The sequence below is a fragment of the Hemiscyllium ocellatum genome, chromosome 26 (genome assembly GCF_020745735.1).
Source record: "Hemiscyllium ocellatum isolate sHemOce1 chromosome 26, sHemOce1.pat.X.cur, whole genome shotgun sequence".
Taxonomy (NCBI): domain Eukaryota; kingdom Metazoa; phylum Chordata; class Chondrichthyes; order Orectolobiformes; family Hemiscylliidae; genus Hemiscyllium; species Hemiscyllium ocellatum.
The window spans coordinates 10,748,068-10,766,739 of NC_083426.1; the positions used below are offsets into that span (position 1 = coordinate 10,748,068).

The window sequence follows — 18,672 nt, forward strand, 5'->3', positions numbered from 1 at the left end:
GCCAACATTTATTCCTCTAATTGCAATGGAAAAAATGGTGGTGAGCTGCCCTTTTGAACTGATGCAGTTGTGTTTAGCTCTGCCCATCGCGTTGTTAGGGAGGGATTTCAGGATTTTGACTGAAGACGTGGTGATATATTTCCATGTCGGGATGGTGAGTGGTTTGGAGGGAATCTTGAGACAGTTTTCCCATGTATGTTACCCTTTGAGATGGTTGAGATTATTGGTTTGGAAGTTGCTGTCAGAGGAGCCTTGGTGATTTATTACAGTGCCTCTTGTAGATGATACACACAACTGCCACTGTGTATCAGTGATGAAGGGGTAACTGTTAAAAATGTTCGATGGAGTGCCCTCGACATGGGTTGCTTTGTCCTGGGCTGTTGAGCTTCTTCGGTATAGTTGGAGCTGCACTTATCCAGGCAGCCGGAGAGTATTCTGAGTATTCAGTGAGGATTTAATCATGCTCCTACAAATAGGAACAGACTCAAACTGTAATGATGGGGTTTAGGAGGTGTATGTTTGTACTTTTGTGTACCTCCAAAACTAAAAGCTTAGAAAATTCTGTAAGGATTGACTGTAGTTTTAACCTTCGCCACTAGGCTTCAGGGAATAGAACAATTTGGTGAAGGAGGAAGGAAGAAAAACATGAGAGGACCTTTTCCATGCTACTAACATTTTATAGCGAGATTATAATTCCTCCCTCATGGGTGGATTGGATATAATGAGGTTGGATTGTTGCAGGTCAGAATCTGGAATCTGCCACATTCCTGCCTCTAGCCGGATTCAGTCCAATGCAGGAATGCCTTTGGTTAGACTCCCTAACTCTTTGGTTAGACTTCAACCACCCCTATCCCTGACCAATTAAGCACCTACATAGATCTGTCACCAGACATGGGGAACATGGTAAGGGAACCTGCGCTAATTGCTTATGATCCATTGAGGGAGCAGAGTTGCAGGGGAAGTGGTTTGAACCTGGGGGGAATAACATGAGTGTAGCAGGGGAGTGTCAGATAAGGAAACCTGTGCTGATTGCTCGTGATCCATCAGAAGGGTCCCATGTTCATAGCTGTTCCTCATTTGGAAATATTCAATTGAGGCTGATTGAGGGACCCATCAGTGAAAAAGTGTTTGGGGAGATGTTGCCTATTGAGAGCAATTCCCTTGCCCTTGTTGCTGACTCTCCCCCATACACTCACTTGACTCCCCCCAGCTTCAACCTACCTCATCTGCGACTCTGCCCCCTTGAAATGCCTCCCACCATCACTTACATCAGCCTCCAGTGGCTGTCTTTCAAGCAGCGGTCACTGCCTACCAGTGGTGCTGCTGAGCAAGAGAGTTGTCTGATGCTGATTAGCCAGTACCTCTTGGTAGGTGAGAATTCCCTCTCCTTAGGGTCTTAATTGCGGGAAAGACCAGCCCTTGGCCTCCTGTCAGCTACCTGATCCACAGGTTTTTCCAAAAATAGGGAATGCTGGTCTCTCACCAGATCACCAGAGGGTAGCCAAAATCTCCCCAACCATCTTGATAAGATACCCCCCTTAGCTACACAGAGATAGTCACAAATAAATTGATACTGGGGAATCCAGAACTTTCTCTAATTCACAAAATATTTTCTCTTGAAATGATTAGGATAGATGATTAAATGATTATGTTGTAGAATACTAACAAGGTTGAAAACCAAAGGATAAAAAAAAAGTTAAAAGTAGAAATCCGATAAGTAAAGTTGAGACGATAGTTTTGGAGATGGCAGTCTGAGGATGTCTCCAAATCTGAGATATCAGGGGATCAGGGAAAGGGGAAACAGTGCAATATTTTGGTGAAATATGATCCCCTGCAGAAAAAAGCAGTAATAATCAGAATATACATCACAGTGCATTTTGTGGTCAAATGACTCGGAAGAATATTGTATCTTTTTAAAATTCCTCCCCTATCACCCAGCCAGGCTCCGTTCGATTGGATTGTAAGTCTGAGATGGAGCTGTGCGATGAGATCTGTTGTGGAGTCAAGAAGCCACTGAGAGAAATGTGGTCAGTTTATGAAGACACCTCCAATGACTTATGAGTTACCTTCCCTTTGGCTTTGGTTCCCATGAACATGCGAATTCGAAGTGGAAGTAAACCATTCTGCCCTGGAAACCTGCTCTGCTATTGAATAAGATCATGGCTGATCAGACTAAACCCAAATCTTCATTCCCGCCTCTTCCTGATAACCCTTAGCCCTCCCCCGCTCACTTAACAAGAATCTATCTATCTCTGCCTTAAAAATATTCAATATTTGCAGCACCTGTAGATTTTCTTTTGTCTCTTAAAAATATTCAAGGTCTTTCCTTGCACCATTTATTTCATGGAGTTCCAAAGACTCAGTGAGAGATTAAATTCACCTCATAGAGTTATAGAGATGCACAGCACGGAAACAGATCTTTCAGTCTAACTCGTCCATGCCAACCAGATATCTTAAATTAATCTAGTCCCATTTGCCAGCATTTGGCCCATATCCTTCTAAACCCTTCCTATTCATGTCTCCATCCAGATGTCTTTTCAATGTTGTAATTGTACCCGTCCCCACCACATCCTCTGGCAGCTCATTTCATACACACACCACCGCCTGCATGGAAAGGTTGCCCCTTAGGTCCCTTTTAAATTGTTCCCCTCTCACTCTAAACCTATGGCCTCTAGTTTTGGACTCCTCTATCCTGGGGAAAAGACCTCAACAGTTTTAAGTTGGAAGTTCCTGTTTTTTAAGGAAGGACCCCTGGTTCCTGATTGAAGCATCATCAATTCAGGGCAGAGGCTGTCATGCTGGACTGAACTGCAACTTGGAGGCTTCTGGTAGGCTGCTTGTTGTATTTATATATGGACTCTCTGCACCTCGGAGTAGGTGGAATCACATGTGGTTCTGATTACAGTACTGGTTCAACTAGAGGTCTTTGTGAGCAAGGCGGTTAAAAATCAACTCTTTTTTTTTGTCCATTCTAGTGAAGAAGATAGAAGGAAATATGCTTCTACACTGAGGAACATTTAGTACTGGTTTCAGTTTTAGATGCAACTCGGAATGGATTTAATCTTCTCCCATTGCATCTGAAGAAGCCACCTTCTGTTGAAGACCAATTTTAGATTAGATTAGATTACCTACAGTGTGGAAACAGGCCCTTCGGCCCAACAAGTCCACACCGACCCACAACCCACCCATACCCCTACATTTACCCCTTCCTAACACTACGGGCAATTTAGCATGGCCAATTTACCTGACCCGCACATCTTTGGACTGTGGGAGGAAACCGGAGCACCCGGAGGAAACCCACGCAGACACAGGGAGAACGTGCAAACTCCACACAGTCAGTCGCCTGAGTCGGGAATTGAACCCGGGTCTCAGGCGCTGTGAGGCAACAGTGCTAACCACTGTGCCACCGTGCCACCCACAGTGATTTGTTGTATGAGAAAGTGAGGACTGCAGATGCTGGAGATCAGAGATGAAAATGTGTTGCTGGAAAAGCGCAGCAGGTCAGGCAGCATCCAAGGAGCAGGAGGATCGCGTTTCGGGCATGAGGAAGGGCTCCTGCTCCTTGGATGCTGCCTGACCTGCTGCGCTTTTCCAACAACACATTTTCAATTTTGTTGTATGTTTGGTTTGTCTCGTTAGGAGCCTTTAACAGGTTTGAACAATAAATTGTTAAAACATTACATGTAACGTTTTAGAAGCATGACTAACTCCAAATTGATTCTTTGAAGTTTTTTTCCCTCTCTCATGCAATCTCTTACATCGTCACAGATGTGTTGTTTACACTGTTCAAGACATTAACCCTTTCAAACTCTCAGACTACAATTAGCATTACCTGCAGTACACACCCAGGTTTTTTTTTGTGCCAAGGTGTTCCCCACAGGATAATGTGACATTTAATTCAGGAATGAATGTGTAATTTAAAAATTGCTGATTTTTAGGATATGGTGCTGACACTAAGGATACCAATTATTGCCCATCCCTCAAATGAAACAAAGAACCACAAATGCTGAAGATCTGAAACAAGCACAGAAATTACTGGATAATGGCTGGAGAAACTCGGCAGGTCTGGCAGCATCTGTGGAGGCAGAAATAGAGTTAACGTTTTGAGTCCAGATTGGTTCTGAATAAGGATTGCTGGACTTCACAGATGCTGCCAGACCTGCTGAGTTTCTCCAGCCATTTCTGTTGTTATCCATTCCTCTTTGCCTTCAAATAGGTGACAGTGCACTTCCTGTTGCTTAGTCACATTAGAGATGGGGTTGGGGGTGGGGGGGGGAGGTCAGTTATGAACCAAGCATGTTGATTTGGCACACCTAGGACAGACCAGGTGAAGAGAGCAGGATTTGTTTTCAAGCAACTGTAGGATAGTGATGAAAGAAGCCCCTTTCCATCCCAAACAAGCCTCCCAAAACTTCCCCCAAAAGATCATTTGTTCCATTCGGTGTCCCAACTGTAGCGTTCCTCAGGAATTCAACTGTAAGCCAAATTTTGTGACTTAAAAAAAAACTTCCATTTTTTTTTGTTTCAGCTCTCTCTTTGAGCTGATCCCATCCCTATCCTTTGGCAAATTCCTTACTCATGTAGGAATTAACTACACCCCCTCACCTTGCTGCGGCCACACCTAGAAAATGCAGAAATAGAAACAGAAAGCTGTAATCAGTAAAGGAACATCTTCTCCTGTTTTGGTGCTGTTTTATATTACGAACCTTGTAGCAAACTTGCTTCATCCTATAACATCCTGTCAAGGTGGGTTGTATAGTTGCCCTTTGAAGTCGTCCCAAGATAAGACGTGTCACCGCACTTTTGAATGATGGAATTTCTATGTTATTTTGAATGATTGTGTTTTGACCTGCAACTGGGAGAAAGTGAGGACTGCAGATGCTGGAGATCAGAGTCGAGAGTGTGGAGCAGGAAAAGCACAGCAGGTCAGGCAGCATCCGAGGAGCAGGAGAGTCGACATTTTGGGGCATAAGCTCCTCATAATCCTAATGTAGGGCTAATGCCCAAAACATCGACCCTCCTGCTCCTCGGGTGCTGTCTGACTGGCTGTGCTTTTCCAGCACCACTTTTTTGATTTTGACCTGCAACACCTGCCTCAAATACTCCCATTAGGACTCTCTACAGGTCGCAGTGGCTCAGACAGCATTCTGTAGGTGTAATGCCCAGAAGTGGTGAGTGAGGATCCATGAGGAGTCTGGACAGCAAGCTAAAGCTTTTCTACACTGGTGGAAGTAGCGAGGGCAAAGATTTGAGGTAACGGGCAAAAGAGGCCATGGCAACGTGAGAAAATGCTTTCTCACACAGCGAGCTATTGGGATCTGCACCATGCATCCCAACAGTATGATGGAGGCAGGTTTAATCAAGGTGTTCAAGAGTGAATAAGATAGTAATGTGAAAATGTACATTGTAATTGGGTTGCGGGCAGAAGGTGGAGTGGTGGCACTCGGTTAGTTGCTCCTTTGGAGAGCAAGTACAAACACGATAGGCTGAATGGTCTTCTTCTCTGCTTGTGATTCTGAGATGGCTGTTGCTCAGTTTAAACTTAGAGCAATTCAGGAAGAATGCTGTAGTGACTGTAATGAGGTCAGCCAGCTGGACATTACAGAATATGAGTTCCTTGATTGAGACTATTAATCTGGTCTAATCAGGGAGACCTGGCTGACATAAAGGGGTGAATGTCTGGAGTATTAAGTCCCTGAATGCCTGGTTCAGTGTTATTGTCAAAGGCTACATAGTGTCATAGATCTCGAGTGAGAGGAGGTAGGTTCAAAACTGAGGTGAGGAGAAACTACTTCTCCCAGAGAATTGTGAATCTGTGGAACTCACTGCCCAGAGAGCAGTGGAGGCAGAATCAACCAACAGATTCAAGAAAGAAATAGCTATGTTTCTGATGAAAAGCGGGATAAAGGGTTCAAGGTTTGTGTGAAGATTTGTAGCTCGGGTGCTCATTGTTGTGGTTCTGTTCGCCGAGCTGGAAGTTTTTGTTGCAAACGTTTCGTCCCCTGGCTAGGAGACATCATCAGTGCTCTGGAGCCTCCTGCGAAGTGCTTCTTTGATGTTTCTTCCGGTATTTATAGTGGATATATAAGTGGATATTAAACATCAAAGAAGCGCTTCGCAGGAGGCTCCAGAGCACTGATGATGTCTCCTAGCCACGGGACGAAACGTTTGCAACAAAAACTTCCAGCTCGGCGAACAGAACCACAACAACGGGATAAAGGGTGACGGGGAGCAGGTGGGAGAATGGAGTTGAGATCAAGCTAAGACCATTCATGATCATGTTAAATGGCGGAGCGGGCTCAAAGGGCTGAATTGCCTACTCCTGCTCCTAATTCCTGGGTTCCTATAAATGTTGCTATTTGTAAATAAGGAGTGATTGACTGCCAGCCTCTGAGGAGTTATTTTAAGTCCCAACTTCGAAATGTTTGTGCCAGAACATTCGATCGGTGAATAATTTGTGACCACAGGCTGCCTTCGGTAAACAAAACTGGTTGTGTAAAAGGAAAGAACCTGTCGGTTTTATCGCACTTTTCACAAACGTTTGTGAGGAAAAATTGGTGAAGTTGCAACTTTCTTTCCTTGGAAGGAGGAGGCAAAGAGATAGAAATTTTCAAAATCATGAGGGGTCTGGGCAGAGTCAGCAGGAAGAAATGGTTCCTGTTTATTAATGGATCAGGAATTTTAAATAATTCCACAGAGGCCAGTAACCCATCACCAAGTTAAAATCAACGAGGTAGCCCGAAACGTCAATTTCGCTGCTCGTTGGATGCTGCCTGAACTGCTGTGCTCTTCCAGCACCACTGATCCATTACCAAGTTACACATGCATAATTTGGCTTCCTCAGACCCAGCTCTCAGAGTTAACAGAACCTTTGATGCTCCTGTTTACTTGTTTTTGTTTAACCTATTTTTCTAATCAACCTGTTCAGTTATTTTTACACACATCTGGAGCAGGTGAGATTTGAACCTGGGCCTCCTGGTTGAGCGGTAGGGATTCTACCTCTGCACCACAAGAGCCCCTATGACACTCCAGTTTGTGTCTGTCAGCCAGTGTTCCCTGATTGGACCAAGTCAACAGCCCCAGTCAGGGAACTCATATTCTATGAGGTTCTCCCAGCTGACCTCATTCCAATTAGTACTGAAATAAAGGGTTCCATCATAGAGTGTTTTGCAAAGAAGCACATGTGGACGCGTAGAAAGCCTTATCTTGCAGTGAGTGGTTAGGGATTGGTAAGCACCGCTTAGAATGTGTGGTGAAGGCAGATTCAATTGAGGCATACAGAAAGGCACTGAATGATTATTTAAATGGAAACAATGGGCAGTTTAATGGGCAACAGTCCGAAGAATGGCACTAAGTTAAAACCCTCAGAGCCACAGGCACGATGGGCCAGATAGCATCTCTCTGTGCCGTTACAATCCTGTGATTCTCACGATATCTCAAAGCTCTTTACAGACAGTGAAGTACATTGGCTGTGTAGTGTAATACAGGACATGTGGCAATCAATTCACATCAAATAATCTCCTAAAAGCAATGTGATAAGGACAAGATCTATTTAGTTTTAGTTTGATGTTTGGGGAATAAATAATGACCAGGGCAGCAAGGGCAATTCTCTGACCTTCTTCAAAATACCCATCTTCCTTTAGTTCCTTCTGAGAGGGAAGGCAGAGATAGTCAGTTAACACAACTGTCTTAATCGAAAGACAATGGAACACAAAGTTAAATCCAAAGGTGTTTTATAAATACAGTGAAGATCATTAAATACTTATGCTAATACCTTGGCTGTTTAGTGATTCCCATTATTTCTGTTACATTTAGAAGTATAAGGGAGGGTGTGCACTACAAAAGTAAAGACACAGGGTGGAGAAAGAAGAGGATCTATTGATGCTCCTGCATTATCCACTTTGGTTTTGAGTGACACGATGGCTTAGTGGTTAGCACTGCTGCCTCACACCAGCAGCAGAGATCAGGGTGTAATTCCAGCCTCAGCAACTGTGTGGAGTTTGCACATTCTCCCCGTGTCTGTGTGGGTTTCCTTCAGGTGCTCTGATTTCCTCCCACAGTCCAAAGATGCATAGGTTAGGTAGATTGGCCATGGTAAGTTGTCCATAATGTTCAGGGATATGTAGGTTAGGTGCATTAGTCAGGAAATGTAGAGTAATAAGATTGAGGAATGGATCTGGGTCAGTTACTCTTCAGAGGGTTGATGTGGACTTGTTGGGCCGAATAGCCTGTTTCCACACATTAGGGATTCTATGATTCTATGCTGGCCAACCCATGGACCATGTAATGGGTCGGTAATGCAGCTATTAACAAAGGTCACAGCTCCCCCAGTGGATGGAGAAATTAATCCAGATGGGGAGACTGACACATAACAGCAACTTTCCAATTTTGGGTGAAGGAAGTTGATTGATCTGAGATTTGGGTTGGGGGTGGTGTGGTGGTGAGGATGGGAGAGGTGTACAAGGAAGTAGGCAGGAATGCAGATAAAGATTTGGGTTTATTGTCTCTTCCAAAAGGTGGTAAATACAAAATGCAGCAGACACTCTTAGTGCTGGAGAGTTAGCTGAGATAATGTGTAAGGTCCTTCGAGGGACTTGAACATGCACCTTCTAAATCAAAAGTGACTGACTTGAGATTAGATTGGATGGAAGAAAATACGCCAAAACAAGAAGAAAACGTCCTTGCAATTTGGTGACGCCTTGGATATATAAGTGAAAACTTCCACACCCAGATCTCCACGCCCTGGCTGGAATGTTTTGACATTTCAGTGTCATGCTACTCACAGCTCTGCCTCTCTCACTGATGAGACATGCCTCAGTTATTCAAAGTAAAGAATTCAGATCAGCAGATGTTTTCTCAGAAGCGATCCGTGTTGCAACATGGTTGTTTTTCTTTGTGTGACTAAGGGCAGATTTTGTTGTTTATTACCCTATTCTGTCAGGAGGAGGTTGGACAGATTGTGCTGTCGTCCTCTCCCTCCCCTTTGTCTGTTTTGCTGCAGTCTTCATTTCTCATAACTACAAGGCAGGGATAAGCTGTGGTGAGTAGAAAGCCAAGGGGATTGAAGTTTCTGGCAGTGCTCCCACCTTGAGTATCTCTTGCTTGCTTCTCTGTTGTTGTACAAGGTTTATTGTCTTATCCATCTTGACAGAGCTCAGTTTCCTTGGTTCTTGAAAGAGCCTGAAGTATTGGTGACCCACAGAGTCCCAATTAAACCAGTTGGGGACAAATGGAGCTGGAACCAACAACTTAACCAGACAGATGGACAATTGGTGTGAGATTGGCTATGTGCGACGCACACCCTGTCGCTGTTAGTGTTATCTTTTAGTCTATCATTTTAACAGTGGAAAATGTAAGCATTGTTTTCAATTGTACTGGCTATGCAGGGAGACATAATGCTGTGATGCAAATGGAATACGTTACTTTGAAAGGTTGTCCAGAAATACTAATTCCTCGTTGGTGAAGAGGGAATGTTTGCTACGGGTTCAAAGATGGTGGGTTCAGGCTTCACTTGAGGGATTGACAAAGTCTAAACTGGGAGTGTACGCAATGCACTTCATACTGAGGGATGCTGCATTAACACAAGGTACCTCATACTGAGGGATGCTGCATTAACACAAGGTACCTCATACTGAGGGAGTGCTACATTAACACAAGGTACCTCATACTGAGGGATGCTGCATTAACACAAGGTACCTCATGCTGAAGGTGTGCTGCATTGACACAAGGTACCTCATACTGAGGGAGTGCTGCATTGACACAAGGTACCTCATACTGAGGGAGTGCTACATTGACACAAGGTACCTCATACTGAGGGGGTGCTACATTAACACAAGGTACCTCATACTCAGGGAGTGCTGCATTGACACAAGGTACCTCATACTGAGGGAGTACTGCATTAACACAAGGTACCTCATACTGAGGGAGTGCTGCATTGACACAAGGTACCTCATACTGAGGGAGTGCTGCATTAACACAAGGTACCTCATACTGAGGGAGTACTGCATTAACACAAGGTACCTCATACTGAGGGAGTGCTACATTAACACAAGGTACCTCATACTGAGGGAGTGCTACATTAACACAAGGTACCTCATACTGAGGGAGTGCTGCATTAACACAAGGGACCTCATACTGAGGGAGTGCTGCATTAACACAAGGTACCTCATACTGAGGGAGTGCTGCATTAACACAAGGTACCTCATACTGAGGGAGTGCTACATTAACACAAGGTACCTCATACTGAGGGAGTGCTGCATTAACACAAGGGACCTCATACTGAGGGAGTGCTGCATTAACACAAGGTACCTCATACTGAGGGGGTGCTACATTAACACAAGGTACCTCATACTGAGGGAGTGCTGCATTAACACAAGGGACCTCATACTGAGGGAGTGCTGCATTAACACAAGGTACCTCATACTGAGGGGGTGCTACATTAACACAAGGTACCTCATACTGAGGGAGTGCTACATTGACACAAGGTACCTCATACTGAGGGGGTGCTGCATTAACACAAGGGACCTCATACTGAGGGAGTGCTGCATTAACACAAGGTACCTCATGCTGAAGGTGTGCTGCATTGACACAAGGTACCTCATACTGAGGGAGTGCTGCATTGACACAAGGTACCTCATACTGAGGGAGTGCTACATTGACACAAGGTACCTCATACTGAGGGGGTGCTACATTAACACAAGGTACCTCATACTCAGGGAGTGCTGCATTGACACAAGGTACCTCATACTGAGGGAGTACTGCATTAACACAAGGTACCTCATACTGAGGGAGTACTGCATTAACACAAGGTACCTCATACTGAGGGAGTGCTGCATTGACACAAGATACCTCATACTGAGGGAGTGCTGCATTAACACAAGGTACCTCATACTGAGGGAGTGCTACATTAACACAAGGTACCTCATACTGAGGGAGTGCTACATTAACACAAGGTACCTCATACTGAGGGAGTGCTGCATTAACACAAGGGACCTCATACTGAGGGAGTGCTGCATTAACACAAGGTACCTCATACTGAGGGGGTGCTACATTAACACAAGGTACCTCATACTGAGGGAGTGCTGCATTAACACAAGGGACCTCATACTGAGGGAGTGCTGCATTAACACAAGGTACCTCATACTGAGGGGGTGCTACATTAACACAAGGTACCTCATACTGAGGGAGTGCTACATTGACACAAGGTACCTCATACTGAGGGGGTGCTGCATTAACACAAGGTACCTCATACTGAGGGGGTGCTGCATTAACACAAGGCACCTCATACTGAGGGAGTGCTGCATTAACACAAGGTACCTCATACTGAGGGAGTGCTGCATTAGCACAAGGTACCTCATCTTGAGGGATGCTGCATTAACACAAGGTACCTCATATTGAGGGAGTGTTGCATTAACATGGGTGTCATCCTTCAGATGAAGCATTATATTACTATCTTCTCCTACAGGTGGGTGTAAAAGATCCCATGTTGCCGTTTGGTAGAAATACAGGGGAATTGTTCCCGTTGCCCTGTCAGTTTTTATCCTTGTCTGCCAGTTCAAAAAAGACCATCAGTCATTTTACATGTTGCTGCTTGGTGGTGCTTGGCTTGGGCAAATTGGTTCCGTGTTTTCTATATGAAAACAATTGCTGCATTTCAAAATACACTTACTCAATTGTAAAACACCTTAATACTGAGGTAATGGTGCTGTAAGTCTTTTTATGAGCAGTTTGCTGACTTGAACTTTTAAGGTTTTATCACCTACATTTTATATCAAGATATAATCATACAGAGCAGATTAACTGTGTGATCCCATTATTATAAGTGGTACATTAAGAGGAGATGACCATTTGGCCTTTGTGTGTAAATAATGGAAACATAGAATGAACCTTTTCTCTACAATTAATCTTGTTGATTTGTGATGGGTAGCCTACGTGGCTGATTGTAATTCATACCTTGTCCAGTCATTAAAATTCTTGCCTGGTGCAGATAATGGTAGCTCAGTGGTTGGCAATGCTGCCTCACAGTGCCAGGGACCCAGGTTCGATTCCAGCCTCGGGCGACTGCCTGTGTGGAGTTTGCACGTTTTCCCCGTGTCTGTGTGGGTTTCCTCCAGGTGCTCTAGTTTCCTCTCATAATCCAAAGATGTGCAGGTTAGGTGAACTAGCCATGCTAAATTGTCCATAATGGTTGCGGGTATGTAGGTTAGATGCATTAGTCAGGGGTAAATGTAGAGTAATGGGGAATGGGTTTTGGATGAGATACTCTTTGGAGCATCAGTGTGGACTTGTTGGGCCGAAGGGCCCTGAAGGGATTCTAAATATTAAATAACTTGTCTCTGAGTTAATTTCATTCCTTGATGTTTGTATGGATTGCTGATGATTATCTATAAACTTTGAATTTGTTGGGTTTTTATCACAATCACTAAGGTTACCCAAGGTACCCCCACTAATGTAACATCACCCGACGTTGGCCCTGTCTCTGCTGCTAGAAACCCTTGTGAATGACTTTGTACTTCTTGCTTCAAGTTTTAAAACATTCTTCATGGGATGAGGGGTGTCCCAGCATTTCTTGCCCATCCCTAACTACATGGACGGTAGTTAAAAGTCAACCACGTTGATATGGATCTGGAGTCATGTGTAAGCCAGACCAGATAAGGATGGCAATTTCCTTCCCTAAGGGGCACTATTGAACCAAATGGGTTTCTTCCCCAACAATTGGCAATGGTTTCATGGTCATAATTTTTATTGAATTCAAACTCCATCATCTGCCACGGTGGGATTCAAGCCCAGGTCCCAGAACATTACCTGGGTCTCTGGTTTAACCTGGGTCTCTTCTTCAGATTCCTGAAGAAGGGCTCATGCCTGAAACGTTGATTCTCCTGCTCCTTGGATGCTGCCTGACATGCTGTGCTTTTCCAGCAACACATTTTCAGCTCTGGTTTAACAGTCCAGTGATAATACCACAAGGCCATCACCTCCCCTTAACTTCTCTCACCTTCTCCTGGCTGCTGCCCCACATTCATTCCCCATGTGAAGTTGAAACCATCTAGAGCCTTGCTGCCTCTTGATATGCAGCAAACTCTATTCCTCAGTGGCTCACTGTCCTCTATTGCCTCTCAGTAAAGCCACATCGTGATTTTAAATTCTCGTCCTTGGTTTCTATATCTCTTCGTAACTTTGCCCCTCCCTATCTCTGAAACCTCTTCCAGCCTTACCCGCCCCCAAGATGTTTATCACTCTCTAATCCTGGGCTCGTAATTAAACATATATTGTCCCCTGTAATAAAAGGGCAGACAACTTCTCCACAGCAGGATCCCACTAATGGCAGTGAGATGATTGCATTTGTTTGTTGGTAATGGTTGAGGGAAAAGTGTTAGTCAAGATTTTACTCATTGTAGGATATCAAGATCTTGCTGTGCATAGCACATGAAACAGAACACTACAGCACAGGAACACACACACACTCCGCCCCCCCCCCCCACCACACACACACACACACACTCCCTCACCCCCCCGCCACACACACACACACACACACACACTTCCCCCCCCCACACACACACACTCCCTCACCCCCCCACCACACACACACACACACACACACACACCCTCACCCTCACACCACACACTCACACACTCACACACACACACACACACACTCCCTCACCCCCCCACCACACACACACACACACACTCCCCCCCCCACCACACACACACACACTCCCTCACCCCCCCACCACACACACACACACTCCCTCACCCCCCCACCACACACACACACATTCCCTCACCCTCCCACCACACACTCTCACACACACACACACACACACACACACTCCCTCACCCCCCCACCACACACACACACACACTCCCCCCCACCACACACACACACTCCCTCACCCCCCCACCACACACACACACACTCCCTCACCCCCCCCACCACACACACACACACTCTCCCTCACCCTCCCACCACACACTCACACACACACACACACACACACTCCCTCACCCCCCCACCACACACACACACACACACACACTCCCTCACCCCCCCACCACACACTCACACTCCCTCACCCCCCCACCACACACACACACACACACACACTCACTCACCCCCCCACCCACCACACACACACACTCCCTCACCCCCCACCACACACACACTCCCTCACCCCCCCACCACACACACACTCCCTCACCCCCCCACCACACACACACTCCCTCACCACACACACACACACACACACACTCCCTCACCCCCCCACCACACACACACACTCCCTCACCCCCCCACCACACACACACACACACTCCCTCACCCCCCCACCACACACACACACACACACCCTCACCCCCCCACCACACACACACACACACACACACTCCCTCACCCCCCACCACACACACACACACACACACACACACACTCCCTCACCCCCCCACACACACACACTCCATCAACCCACACACACACACACACTCCCCCACCCCCCCCCACACACTCCCTCATCTCTCTCTCTCACACACACACACACACACTCCCCCCCCCCCCCCCCCCCCACACACACACTCCCTCATCTCTCTCACACACACACACACACACACACACACATACACACACACACACACACACACACACACACACACACACACTCCCTCCCCTCAAACAGGCCCTTCAGGCCACAAGGTCTGTGCTGACCATGATGCCTTTCTAAAGTAATCCCATCTACCTGCATTTGACCTATAGCCCTTTAGTCCTTGCCTGTTCATGTGTCTGCCTAAATGCCTCTTAAAATTTGCTATCATATCTACTTCTATCCCTTCTCCTGACAATGCATTCCAGGTACCTACCACCTGTGTTTAAAAAAACTTGCCTCTCACATCTCCATTAAACTTTCTCCCTCTGACCTTAAACCTATGCCCCCTAATATTTGGCATTTCTATCTTGGGAAAAGGACTCCATCTATCCACCCAATCCAAGTTACTCATAACTTTATACACTTCAATCAAGTCACCCCTCAGCCTCCGACACTGGCAAAAACAATTCAAGTTTGTTCAGCCCCCCCTTATAGCTAATACTCCAATCAATTCAACATGCTGGGAATTCACTTCTGCACCCTCTGCCGAGCCTCCAATCCTTCCCAAAACGTGCAGTGCCCAGAACTGCACACAGTACTTTAAATGTGCCCTAACTAAAGTTTTATACAGCTGCAACATAACTTGCTAACTTTTATATCCACCACTTCAACCAATGAGAGCAAGCATGATGTATACCTTCTTTACCACGTAAATTGACTGTTTATTTGTTTCTCAATCAGCAGTCACTGTGCTTCCAAAGTAACTGAGTTATAAAGCACTTTAAGATCACCCGAAGATGTGAGGAGAGGTTGTAAATTACATAAGCTCTTTCTCTGCAGTGCGTGAGTTGCCTGGCCAATGACAGAGCTTTGCACCATCAATGGCCCATGTTCCATGTATAGCCTCGTGCAAAACTGGTATTGGGGGAAACAATTGACCTCAGTGACAGTGAGCATAAGGAGTGCTTTAAAAAAAAGGTCAAGTTTTCTGCTTCTTCTCATTAACTCTATCTGTACGTGTGATGTATTACACAGCCTCCCAACTGTCTGTTTTAACCATTCAGGATGTTCAGTTCAGCGAGGTCAGATTTTGGTTTTTATTCATTCAGGAGATGAGGGAGTTGCTGACTGGGCCAGGAGTTATTGTCCACTCCTCGTTGCCCTTGAGAAGGTGGTGGTGAGCTGCCTGTCTGAACCATTGCTGTACATTTGGTGTAAGCATACCCCTAATGCAGTTAGGCAGCAGAGTAAAAGGACTTTGACATAGCAGCATCGAAGGAACAGCAATATTTTCCAAATCAGGATGGTGAGTGGCTTGAGAAGAACTGCAGGAGGTGGTATTCCCATTTATCTGCTGCCCCTCCCTTTCTGAATGGAAGTGTTCATGAGTCTGGTAGGTGCCATCGTTAGAGCCTTGGCATCTTGTGGATGGTAGTCCTGAGAAAGGGTCTCTTGACCCGAAACATTAACTCTGATTTCTCTCCACAGATGCGTTCAGACTTGCTGAGCTTTTCCAGCAATTTCTGTTTTTGTTTCTGAGTTACAGCATCCGCAGTTCTTTCAGTTTTTATTTTGTTTGTAGATGATATACCCTGTCACTACTGAGTGTCAGTGATGCAATGAAAGTTTGTGGATGTGGTGTCAATCAAGTGGCTGCTTTGTCCTGGATGGTGTTGAGCTTTTTGAGTGTTAGTGGAGCTGCACCCAAACAGGCAAGTGGGGAGTCTCCCAACACACTCCTAACTTGTGCCTTGTAGATGGTGGACAGGCTTTGGGGAGTCAGGAGGCGAATTACTTGCTGCAGTGTCCCGAGCCTCAGAGCTGCTCTTGTTGCCTCAGTACGTATATTCCAAATCCATATCAATTTCTGGTCACTGTTGATTGCTGTTGGATACTATGGTATTGTAAAACATCAAGATTTCATCCATAACATAACATTTGCTTTCATGATAGCTTGCTGCATTTTCATATTATATCTCTGAGGCTTGTGTACAAGAACGTTCCGAATGCCAACAGTTGGATGAATAGTCCTAACAAGAATCTTATCTGTTGGGATTTACAAATGTTGTGAAGTGTTTGGAAGATTCTTCTTCACTGTGGCAGGCCCTGTTGAGTAACTGAATGAGATTCTTCATGACATTCTATGATTGCACATCCCCTCTGTGCAGCCACAGCAGGGTCATTTCAATTCTGTAGAGATTGCGGAAACAATTGACAGAAAGGATACGCTGATGACGTTCCCATCTTCCACATGTGGCATCTGGATGTGGGCTGAATGAAATCGAGAGCCATTTTGATTTCCTCTGGGCATTCCTGTTCTCTGGGAACGGGACTGAGACAGCAGAAATCAGTCTTAATGCCAACCCTCGAACGGGGCGAAGCCGACTGTGACTGTTTCGCGTGTGCTGTTGTAGAGATTGATGATGCACATTATGAAAAAGAGTTTGTTTTGAATTGCTCCCAAAGTGATTTAAAATATTTTTGGAGGCTTACTATTTATGCAAAGTTGCTGATTAAACTGTTGGAGCATATAATAGGAGATTAGTACAGTAAAGAACGTTGCTCTGGTTTGTTGCTAATGGCACACATATGTATACATTTATATAATGTGATTATATATCCTATTATTGAAATAGGTAAACATAACAATTAAGCTTGCATATAGCACACACTTATGAAATCACGTCTCTCTGAGAACTCCTATTACATTTAGTATAATTTCTGAACTCATGCCAAGCTGCATCATGATAGATCTGTACAATTTTGTATTACTAACAATACATCAGATATACATCTATACTAACGCACAGAGCTATCTATTAAATATAGAATACAGGAGCCATTCAGCATGATCATGCTCTTTGATCTCTTTAGTCCTAAGAACTATATCTAACTCCTTCTTGAAAACATTCAATGTTTTGGCCTTAACTGCCTTCTGTGGCAGAGAATTCCACAGGCTCACCACTCTCTGGGTGAAGACAGCTCAGTCCTAAATGGCTTACCCAGTATCTTTAGAACTGTGAGCCCTGCATCTACACCTACCTTCAGTCATTGGTCATCCTTCCTGGTTTTACCCTGTCTAGTCTTGTTAGAATTTTATAGGTTTATACGAGATACCCCCTCATTCTTTTCAACTCCAGTGAAGATCATCCTAATCATTCTAGTCGCTCTTCCTACATCAGTCCTGCTGTCCCAGGAATCGGTCAGGGTAAAAGTCAGGTGCATCATGTGCAATCAATATCTGTCACTCCTTTGCAGTTACCAAGGTGGCAGAATTGGCACTACACTGGTAATGTCCATCACACATCTGCCAACGTTCCAAACTCTCAAAATAAGAGGAGTACAACTCTCAACAGTTCACGCACCATCAGCTCACTGACCTTTCATCACAACCGCGAGATGACATACTGTTTTGCCAAAGGCGTGGAAGGGATAAGGACACAGCCACAGAAGATGGCTCGCTGTGTTTAGCCCTCATTTGAGTGCAGCCTCGTTTTCCAGCCCTAGTCAGGTCTTGCTTGGTTAGGCTTATTGGACCATCATGGTTCACCCTGTAATACTGTCAGGTTTAACACTGACAAGTCAGACTGCATACGACTGAGAATTGTCCCGAGTTGGTCGTCAAGGAGAGGGTTCATCCCAAAACCTGTCAGCATTTGTGCAAAGAACTGTGTCTTGGATTGTGCAGGAGTGAAGTAACTTTGTATTCCCAAGGGCTTTGAGGAGGAGGTCAGCTCCACTACATAGACACTTCATGTACAGTCTGAACAAGATTGTGCCCGTGAATGTAATTTCAGTGGACTGAAGATTCATCACATGGTAATGACTGCAAAAGAGGTGAGGGGAACCCAGTCTATCTGAAAGGTTCCCTGAACCGACTAGGAAATTTTCAACTTGTTGCAGCAAAACTGAATTTTTTATCTCCTGCTTAATTGAAACCCCTTGCCAGTCCTTCCTGAGAAGGCCTGGAACATCCCAACTGAGGTCACTGTATGGGCACTCTGACCCATTCTTGTCTTGAACCACAGGTTACATTGACCTCTGACACGCCGGTCAAGGTGACCTCTGACCCACAGTGCCTATTCCAGTT

At 45.3% G+C, this 18,672-nt stretch overlaps 1 protein-coding gene across 8 annotated transcripts in view; it reads left to right on the forward strand.

Moving 5' to 3' along the window:
• plekha6 (pleckstrin homology domain containing, family A member 6) overlaps window positions 1-18,672 on the forward strand; it is a 345,819-nt gene that overhangs the window by 172,707 nt on the left and 154,440 nt on the right. The window contains exon 1 of one of the 8 annotated variants that reach the window (XM_060845342.1): window positions 4,666-4,746. The exons of the other annotated variants lie outside the window; for them this stretch is intronic. The gene's annotated coding sequence lies outside the window, so the exon portion shown is untranslated. Of the gene's footprint in view, window positions 1-4,665; window positions 4,747-18,672 lie in introns of those variants that run through there. 8 annotated transcript variants of the gene reach the window in all.